The sequence below is a fragment of the Ammospiza caudacuta genome, chromosome 7, assembly GCF_027887145.1.
Source record: "Ammospiza caudacuta isolate bAmmCau1 chromosome 7, bAmmCau1.pri, whole genome shotgun sequence".
NCBI classification, from domain to species: Eukaryota; Metazoa; Chordata; class Aves; order Passeriformes; family Passerellidae; genus Ammospiza; species Ammospiza caudacuta.
The window spans coordinates 5700340-5710872 of NC_080599.1; the positions used below are offsets into that span (position 1 = coordinate 5700340).

Sequence of the window (10533 nt, forward strand, 5' to 3'; positions counted from 1 at the left end):
AGGGTTCGTGGGGCAGCTGTGAAAGCACTGGGAGAATCCATTGCTCATTTGGGTAAGGCTGAGCCCTGGCAGGGACTCTCCTCAGCTTCGTCTCTGTCTCTCCTGCACAAGAGAGCGCTGAGTGCCTTGACAGCTGCTCTTGTCTGTGGAACACTGCAGCTGACACCCACCAGAGGCTGTGCAGGTGCAGTCCTTATGCACCATCCCCAACAGGCTGGAATGGGATCAGCATTTCCCAACAGTCCCAGGAGCCCTTGGCTCTGTGCTGCTTGTCTGAAGAGCAAGTCCTGGACTACAGCTCTGCTACAGTTCAGGGGCAAAGGGGGTTTGGAGTTTGCTTGGGCCCCATCTGACTTCCCAAATGAACAGCTTTGCTGTTGGCATGAAGGGACACTGACCCATCAGAGCTTCTGCAGAGCAGCCACCTGGAAGGCTCTACATCAGAGGCATTAGCTGCCTATTTTCCACTTTTCTTCTTTGTCTTCTGTTTTCAGAGGGGAACTGATGATTCACCAAGTCCATTTCTTTAGAACAAACAGGTATAAAACCAGCTGTCAATGATGCCTTGTTCAAAATGTTGTTTTGCGTGGGGCAAGATGGCCACAGCAATTAACTACATAGGCAAGGGCTGCTGTAAATTCCTTTGCCACACAGATTTATGTCAGCTCTGAGAATGCTGCACTGGGAAAATAGGGCTGAAAAAAGGAGTGTTGAAGAGGCAGGTCTTCAAGGGGAGCTTCCACTTTCTCCTCCCCAGCTGCTCTGTGAACTCAGGAACTGCCTGACTCAGTGCCTTTCTGTGACCCAAGTATGGGGCTCTTCCTTTGTGCTCTGGGATGCAAAACCTTTTCACTGCTTCCATGTGACTGAACTCTGGAGGTCCCTGATGTGAAATGTTTTAACACAGCTCCTGCTACAGCAGACAACTTTGGATTTACAACTGTGAGAGGAGAGCTTTTCTTTTGGAATTTAAAACCCTGCCAAGTAGGCTGGAAGGAAAGAAGAAAAGGATTCAAAACACAGCAGAAATGTACTTTATTTTATAAAATGGGGTTGGCCCTGCCCTTTCTCATATGACCTGAGCAAAGTGAGCAGAAACGTATGTTTCCCTTGTAGATAAAGTGTCCCTGCTGAAAGAGTTCAGCTACCAATGGAATCACCTGAGTGGCCAAGCCCTGCTGGATGTCACCGAGTGTATCACAGGTATGGCCTCCCCTTCTGAGCCCAGAGCTCTTCCCAGGGAGCATTTACAGGGAATGCCTGTGAGCAGACAGCAGAGCAGCTCCTCCAAACCAGGAGCTGCTGAGCGTGTCCCTGCTGCCCCATGGCCAAGGCAGGTGGGTTTGGCAGGTTTTCCCTGGCTGCTGCAGAGCTGGGCAGCACCTGAGATGGGGGCGGCGCTCGGCCTGGGGCTGAGCTCTCACTGGGGCAGCTCAGAACCACCTCCAGCAAAGGGAGGGCTAAAAATGCCCCAGCTGGCTCCTCTCTGGGAAGCACAGGGACATCTGTGATCTTTGAGGGGAAATGGTGGCCAATGCTCTTTAAGGGCATCCGTTTGTTTTGTCCTCACAGAATTCTTGTTTTTCTCTTGGAAAGTTTTGAGGCTGAACCGTGCAGAGCCTGGGGGTCACAGCTTAGTCCAGAACTCAACAGAGGTACCAGAGGCACGGGTTTAGTGCAAGGCAGCCTCTGGGGCACAGGGACAGAAGAAGAGTGCTGAGGCTCCCTGCCTGTGCTGTCAGAGGGGCCTTGGACTGAGCCTTTCAGGGTGTGCAAACAGTGTCTGCCTGTGTCAGCGCTGCCCAAAATGCTACAAATGCAGCTGATAATTGATTCCTCAGTGGAGCTTGCTATGTCAGCAAGAGCCAAGGAATGGAAAAAGGATAATCTCAATGTATAATAGAGAAGATGATTGATAGCCTTGCTTTAACTGGGCTAAATCCACTGCTAAATATGCCAACATCTTTGAATGCAAGGTTTAATAACTTTGTGTCTTCATTAGGCATCTCAAAAGCGCATGTTCTGAGATTGGGAATGTCAAAGGCCCTTTAAAGAGCATTTGAATAAAGTAGATCTCCAGCAACAGGGAATTTAGTTTAGCAGTTCTTTTGATCTCTTTTTCAAATAAAGGAATTAGCCATAAATTAGGACTACTTTAGAAAAAGCCGATATTCTCTCTGAGATTTAGTAGGAACAGACAGCTGTTCCTCACATTCAGTAGTCACCGATGTCTTTAATTGCATTTAAACTGAAATGAATTCCCATTTTAAAATGGGTACCATAACCCTTTCCCGCTTAGCAGAATTGGTTTTGGGTACTTGCAGGAGCTCTTTCAATGTTGATGTCTGCTGGTGGATTAACAGCATAGAGAAAATGAAGTCTCTTCCACCACAGAATATTAAATGGCTGCTAGATAACATTTTGTCTGATCAGAAAATAAGAATGGTCTCCAGAGCATTTCAGGTTTTCATCTCTTAGCCAAATCTGCCTGTTGCAAGGAGCCTATTGGTAGTAAGCTTTTGTCTATGTTTGATACAGTTCAGTTAAGAAAATGGGCAGAGAGATTTCAGAGACAATGGGAGAAAACACTCGTGTTTTGGTTACCTTTCAGTCCCCTGTGTAGCATTTCTCTTTCTCTATGCCCCTATTTGAGTGGACATTATAAGAAAAAATGCCATTAAGACTGAGAGGGGAAATGGCATTAAAATGTGGAGATGCTCAAATACCACAGGAATGGGGTCTGGGTAATTGTCTAAGACACCCTGAGGTTTGAAGCAGCTCTTTGTAGGAAGCCCCAAAAGCATTCTGCCAAAGAAACCAGCTGGCCACTGATGTTTCTCATCCAGCTGTCAGGCAGCAGCCATCTCTGGTGGGCTGGAGTTTTGAGGTGTGTTCTAATCCTGCCCTTTGCTGTGTGCCACTGAGCACAGGGAAGAGCCAGATTAGACATTTGGCACTTGACATCAAAGTTACAAAAATGGAATCATCCCTTTTATTAGAAATCTCTCCATTTCCTCTCTATGATGCATTTCCAAATCTTCAGTGCGGGTTTAGACAACTTCTTAATGGAAATCAAAAGCAATTGGACATTTCATTCATTGTTCATGCAGAGATTGTGAAATAATTTAGTAAAGGTAGGAAGTCTGCCGCAGGGACAAGGCTCTGGTTGGAGCAATTAGTGCTGAGGGGTTGGTGGTTCTGTTTCCAGGATGATCAGCTGCTTTGCCCGTTTCTGGACCAAGGGGCTCTGGGTGCTGTTTTGCTGCTCTTGGCCAGAGAGGCTGGCAAGAAGCAGAAGCAGAGGCAGATCCTTGTTGCAGTGAGGCTGGTGGGTAAGGAGCTGTGTCTCTGTCCCGGCAGTGCTTGTGCAGGGGGTTCATGCCAGGAGCCCTGAAGTCGCCCAGCGCGACGCCCTGCCCGTGCTCTGGTCCTGCCTGGAGAACAAGGCGCTGCCTGTGCGGAGCGCCAACGTCCGCACCGTGGCCACCAAGCTGGCCTCTGCCCTCTGCAAGGTGATGGGCACCCAGCTGAAGGAATGTGCTGCCAGCAAGCCTCCACATGTGCGGGAAAACCTCCCCAAAATGCTGGGCTGGTGAAGGCGAGATGTTCTCCAGAAAGCTGAGGAAGCGCTGAGTTGGAAACCTCTGGATTTGCCTTTTGAGCTGCGCCAAAAATGACAAAATCCTAAGGAAGGGTGTGCATCTGCCCCCACTCTCTCCATCACATTTCCTAGTCATGGCATGCGGGGCCTGAAGCAGCTCCAGATTGAAGACAAGATGAAGGGCAATCATGGCTCAGCCTCACACAGAGGTGAGGGGGGAGCTGGGCCAGTCTCTGCTGGGAGGAAGGGTCTGGTGGCAGCCCAGAGAGGCCGTGCACATTGCCAGGGAACAGCTGTGCCCTGCACGTGCCCCTGCAAGGAGCTGTGCTGCTGCCAGTGCCCCTGGAGCTGTGGGGCTGCTGAGCTGTGGGGCAGGCAGAGGAGCAAGAGGGTGCATGTGCAGCTGAGTCATTCCTGGGGAGCACAGGGCTCTGGGCTCCCTGCTGCCCCAGGGCAGCCCAGAGGCCAGGCTGGGCCTGTGCCAGCTCTGGGCAAGTGGCTCAGGGTTTGCCCTGGCCTGCCTCAGTGTCTGCCAGCAGGAGCATGTTTCCCTGTGCAGCTGTTTAGACATTTCCAGGAAATGTGTCCCAGGAATTATGTAGCTTCAGATGCTTTAGGTTTACATGGTGGCCTCTGTTAAAGTTTGCCTCTCTGTTAAACTTTTTGTCTCCATTTTGCAGATCTGGCTGGTTACAGTCCTACCGAGAAGTTTTCTCCGGACACTTCCGATGTTCCCTCACCCACAAAGTCCTTGCCTCCCATCCAGAAGAGCTCTCTTTCCTCCCAGCTCAGGAAGAAGCTGCCGCCTGTGTGAAGAGTGTTTGAAGAATAGGATTGATGCATTAGGCTTGATAGTTACAGCTGTACATACGTTCTGATCTTTAGATGTAGTTTTGAATTAATGTCTTTTGATTTTGTCTTTAAGTTTTGATGACATATTTTTAATTGTATATATTTTATTTTGATGATGAAAAACAAAAATAAATAAATAACATTTAAATAAACCAGGAGGAGAATGTGAGACCATGACCTGCTAGCCTAGAGATTATGGGAGTGCAGCTCATTCAGTGTGCCAGTGTCTCACCACATTCTTTCCTCATTGGGCCTCTCCTATTCCTCTTTGGCCATGTTTTCTTTGTGTCATTTGTGCTGCTGTTTTCAACTTCTCATTGTAACAGGGCCACACCTTGACATGTTTGGGGGACAATGGATCCAAAAGATCCTGTATAGTCAAAGGTTTTCTACCTAGGTGTGTTCTGTGCTCACCAAAGGCCTGAGCAAAGAAATCAAGAGAAGTGTGCCCAAATCCCAAAGCTTTGCTCCTTTGCCATCTCCCACAGATCTGGCTCACAGGTGTCTTCAATCACAATTCCATACGTAAGAAGAAGTCATGGATTTCACTGGGAAATGATGCACTGCTTTGGCAAAGTCACCTGTATGTATATTTACCTGGGACAGCACTCCAGCTGTGTTTGCACCTTGTTTGCAGAAGGATGAGTGCCCTGGGAGGCCAATAACAAGTGACAAGGGCTCCTCAAATCTACACTGCAGCCTGGGTGCCATTCAGCCCAGAGCTAGGAGATCATTTGTTGCCATGGACCAGTGCTTGCCAGTGGAATGAATTCCTGCCCAGCTGGAAGAAGCAATTCTGGATTCAGCTCCAGCTGTTGGTGGTCTGCATGATCATTGACAATGATGCCCTTCCAGAAATTATTCTGCAGTTTCCTTTCATAGTCATTTGAAGCTTTTAAACTTCACATTTCAATTTGCTTTGCCTTAGGGAAAAAGACTTCTGGGCCCAGTGCAAACTGTAACCTTTTGGCAGCCAAGTCCTCAAGGTTGCCAGCTTCTGATGTTACAGAATGTCACCTGGCTGAATGAGTTTGCTTAGCTCTGGGTCTAGTCCTGGCCTAGTAAAACAGTTGGTAGCTCTATACCTTCCTTTCTCTTCCTCCCTCTTTTTCCTTATTTTTCCCTTTCCCCCCAGTTCCTCCTCAATGCATTTTGCTGTGGTTATTCAATAAAGGTACATTTGTTTTGGTTATAGCAGCAACTCCCTGTACCGTGTCGGTGTTTTTTGCACTCTGAGATCAACCCACAAACTACCACAAAACCCGTTTGTAAGGACAGATCGTGACACTTGTATACATACTATAGAAACCTTCTATCAAACCTTAAAAATTCTCTACAAATTCATTTCCAACATTACTGGGCCTGGCACCGCCCAGATCTGGTGTTGCTGCCACCACCAGTGCCCAGATCTGGAAATTCCCTTGTTCTGGCAGAGCCAAGTCCAGCAATTTTCTGGTAAAGAAAGTCAAAATCTGGCAATTTCCCAGTGCTGGCACCAGCAATGCCAAGATCTGGTGTTTGCTGCCACTGCCCGTACCCCAGTCTGGACATTTCTTATTCCAACACAGCCAAGTGCAGCAATTTTTTGGAAAAAGAAGACAGAAGGCAGCAATTTCCTGGTGCCAAGACTGTCACCACCCAGACCTGGTGTTTGATGGCACTGCCCATGCCCAGATCTGGATATTTCCCTGTGCCAGCACAGCCCAAGTGCAGCAATTTGCTGGCAAAGAAAGCAAAACCAGGCAAATACCTGGTGCCTACACTACTCCGATCTTGTGTTTGCTGACACCATCAGTGCCCAGATCCGGAATTTTTCAGATGCCTGCACAGCATAATTCCAGCAATTTCCTGGCACAGAAAGTTAATATTTGGCAATTTCTCAGTGCCAGCAAAACCCAAATGCAGCAATTTTCTGGCAAAGAAAGCCAGAACTCGGCAACTTGCTGCTACTGGGTCTGGCACCGACCACATCTTGTGTTTGCTGCCCCAGTACCCAGATTTGGAAAATACCTGGTGCCAGCACAGCCCAAGTCCAGTGACTTGCTGGCACAGAAAGCCATAATTTTGATATTTGCAGGTTCTGGCTCCAGCACCATCCAGCTCTGGTGTTTGCTGGGACCGCCAGTGCCCAGATTTGGAAATTTCCCGATGCCTTCACAGCCCAGGTCCAGCAATTTGGTTTTAGCTAGCTTAGGCAGAGAAGTTCCTCAGACTGTGGCTTTCCTTTTTCTTGGAATTGTTTAAACCTGCTCTGGAATGAAAACCCAGAAAAACACCGGCAGCAGCTCACACTTCTGGCCCACTGAGCTCTGGGACGCTGCATTCCAGAACCAGAGGGACTTAGAAGAGACCAAGTGAGCCAACTACAACCCACAAACAGGACTTTCTGAATTTGCCATCTCTTCAGCACTGTCAGAGGTTTTATTTAATATTATTCATTTTTCATGCTTGTGATTACTTTACTTGTGAAATAAAGTGGGGATTTTTCACTTTTCTCAAGGGAGGTCTTTTCCTGAACTAGTAGGGGGAGGGGCCGCTTGAACTTGCTTTCTAGATGGACCCCTTTTGGAGGTTTCCTCCCAAAATTTGCCCTAAACCAGCACAGTCACAATGAAAATTTCATCAGTGGCGGAATTTCCTGGTGGAAAGTCTTGTGACAGAAGCTTGACCTTGCTCTCCATGAGAGATTCTTGGGAAGAGCAGACAGGAGAAGATTCCTGGAAAACTGAAACAGCTTTCCAGAAGGGAAATGAAAATGAAAGAAACAATCCAAGATGTTTCCCTCTATTTCTATGCTCCCCTTTTCCATGTTGCATCCCAGTAATTCCAGGTGCACCTCACCTCTGAGATCATTGACTTAGTGATTTTTAGATGGTCTAAAATCCCATGAGCCACACACAGTTTTCCTTCCCCTGTTTTTACTGGAAAGCAACACTGGAGATGTCAGTGCAGTGCTGGGCTCAGGTAGGAATCCTACCCCAAGGGAAGGTGGCCCGACAGTGTTTGCCCCTCAGCAAGGACAATGCACAGCAGCGAGCGAGGGGATCGCTGTGCCAGTGCGCAGGAGTCAGGGCTCTGCATCCGGGCTCAAGGCTGCAAAGTTCCCGTGTTTGGGCAGACGGAGGGGCTGTCCCCGGGGCGCGCGGGGCTCGAACGTGGGGCTCGTGGGGCGAGCGGGGAACAGACACGGGGACGAACGGCCCCGGTGCTTCAGTTGCAGCGGCGGCAGCGGCAGCAGCAGCAGCAGCGGCAGCAGCAGCGGCGAGAGCAGCTAAGCAGACAGTTTAAAACACGCTTTCTCCTATTTTTCTTCCTCTTTCTCTTTGTCCCTTTCTTTCTCTCTCTCTCCCTTTCCCGCTGTCGGGCACCCTTCTCCCGGGGTCCCGAGTCCGGCGTCCCTCTCCTCTCCCCGCCTCCCTCTCCCCTTCCGGGCCGGGCCATGCCCCCGGCCCGCCCCCGGCCCCGGGCGGGGCTGCCCCGTGCCCGGCCCCGGCCGTCCCGCCGCGGTCTCGCCTCCGCCTGGCTCTGGCCGTACTGGCGGTGGCGCTGCTGGGCGGGCATCAGTGCCTGGTGCGGGGGCGGCATCGCCGCCCTTCGGCTCCGCCTGGCCCGAGCCCGGCCCCGGGCCCGAGGCAGGGTCCAGTCCCGGCCCCGGCCCCGGCTCTTCCCGGGGCTCGCGGAGGACACACGCGGCGCGGCCGCTCCCGCCGCCTCCGCTGCGGCTTCCCCGGCTCGAGCTCCGTCGCTCGGCAGCGCGGCCGCCGGCCCCGAGCCTCCCGTGCCGCGTTCCCGGGATCGAACACCCGGGCATGGCCGGCCCGGGACGGGTGAGGGGCGCTCGGGGGCCGTCGCTGGCCCCGGGCCGAGCGCTGACCGCCGCGTCCCGCCCGCAGGGACGGCGCAGGAGGCCCTGCAGGAGCGGCACCGGCTGCGTTCGGTGCTGGGGCGCCAGAGAGCCTCGAGAGTGCCCAAGCTGGCCACTGTGGAGGAGGAGGAGGAGGAGGAAGAAGGCCCTGGAGCTGCTCCAGCACAGGAGAATGAAGAGGCGGTGCCGTTCCATCCACCGCAGGAGGGTGAGTGGCAGAGCTGGGCTGCAGGACTGGAGCCTGCAGCCACCTTGGCCCCATGCCATGCCATCCCATCCCATCCCATCCCCTGGGAAAATGCCCATGGACAGGATGGAAGAGGGGCTGGGCAGACACCCCGCAGGGGCCATGCTCCATCCCCTGGGGCGTCCCGAGGCTCTCCCTGCCTGGGGAGTGCAGGTCTGGGCTGTGTTCTCTGGCCTCTCCCGCAGCCCCTCAGCTCTGGCTGCGCTCGCTCTTTGCCAGATGCAGCCCTGGAGCGCACACAGGAGCAGGAGCGCAGACGTGGCCGCTTCTGCAGCACAGCGCAGGTACCTGCAGCCACCCCCACCTGGGCTGGGCCTGCTGTCCATGCTCAGCCCAGCACCGTGTGTGCAGCACTCCATGCAACATCCCCGGCTTCTTGCCCTTCTCCTACAGCTCGTTTGCGATTTCATCAGGAGCATTTGGCAGGAAGAGACCAGCACCATGGGCACTGGGCTCAGAGCTCGCTCAGAGCTCCTCAATCATGAGACCAGTGCCGCCATGCTGGATTTGCTCCTGGAGAAGGGTGTTGCCAGGCCAGAACAAGTAAGCAGCTGGGGCCAGGCTTCAATTCCCCCATGAGTCCTGTGCATTCCCCAGCAACGCCTGGTGGTCCCTGGGAGCCTTTGAGGCCATGGCAGTGCGCTGGGAAGGGAAGGACTTCTCTGGGGACCCTGGGGACATTGTTCCCTCTAGCAGCTTTCCAAGTCTCCCCGTGCCTTCTCCAGGTGCCCGCCATGGTGAGGTACATTCACCGCTGGCTCATGGCCAATGATTCTGCCGAGCACAGGCTGGACAAGGCCCTGCTGGATCTCACCGCAGCACACCCGGGTGACGCAGTCGTGACGCTCCTGCGTGTGGCCCCGTCCTGTGACAGGTATGGGGCCCACCTGCCCAGAAGGCTCAGGCCTTCCCAGCCCATCAGCCTGTACCACCTGTCCCAGGTGTCTGAGTTCCAGGGCCCTCTGGCTGCTGTCTTTCCCAGCCCTGGCACGTCAGCCCCCGAGCCTGCTGCCATGCTGCCTTGCTGCCCCTAAGGGCCCTGTCCCCACAGGGCAGTGGGCAGAGGCAGAGCCTGTGGTCAGCTGGGCCCCTGGGGATGCCCAGGCCACGGTGCTGTGTCTGAGACCGCCCCTGAGACAGAGCTCTAACCCTACAGAGCTGCTTTGACCATGTGGAAGACCATCATGGGCTCGCTCAGGACTGCAGAGCCAGTGCAGCTGATACTCCTGGATGTGCTGGGGAGCTGGCCAGAGCACAGCATGTGCACCTCTGATAGGGACAAAACGGGTGTCTTTGGCCTGGCTGTGAGTTTCTGACACTGGCCTTTGCTGGCCCCAAGGCTCCCTCTCCAGCAGCTCTCCTTCCTCCTTCCCCCACTGCATCTCCCTGCCTCAGGCGCTGGCCTGAAACCTGGCCCAGGGGCAGCTTCAGGCCCACCAGGCCCTGTGCTCTGCCTGCCAAGGTCTCTCGGGGCCTCTCCCTGCTAAGCTTGGGCCCCACCACACGGACACCTCGGCACTGAGTGCTGTCTCGGGGGGCTTTGTCCCTTGCAGGCAACCGTGGTGATGTGGAAGATCCTTCAGGAGGCCCCTGTCCCAAGAATAGTGGCTCCGCATTTCCCCCACCTGTTTGTGCATCTGCTCTTCCAAGTGTTCTTCAGCACAGAAGAGATGCCAGAGGAGGTTGATACCTTCTGGAAGCAATGCCAGGAAGAGCACGGCCTTGCCACCAGCCCCAACAGGTGCTCCATGCCACTCCTCCTGTCCCTGCCACATGGCCTGCGAAGGAGCCAGTGCTCCCAGTGTGACTTGGGCTTTGCTGTGCACACAGGTTTGCAGTGCAGACCCTGAAGTCCCTGCTCTGCCTTCTCCAGTGTGAGCAGGTGGTGGTGTCAATGGAAGGCAAGCGTGGCTGGGACACGCTGCTCTGTGTTGATACCCATCACTCTGCCGTGGCTCTGCTGGCCGG

The 10533-nt window shown here is 53.4% G+C and overlaps 1 long non-coding RNA gene across 1 annotated transcript; it reads left to right on the forward strand.

Moving 5' to 3' along the window:
* Nucleotides 1–9361: 9361 nt before the first annotated feature.
* Nucleotides 9362–10188, forward strand: LOC131559867 (uncharacterized). Its single transcript, XR_009274928.1, has 3 exons — nucleotides 9362–9439; nucleotides 9722–9869; nucleotides 10119–10188. It is a non-coding gene; the product is annotated as an uncharacterized LOC131559867 (long non-coding RNA).
* The last annotated feature ends 345 nt before the right edge of the window (nucleotides 10189–10533 follow it).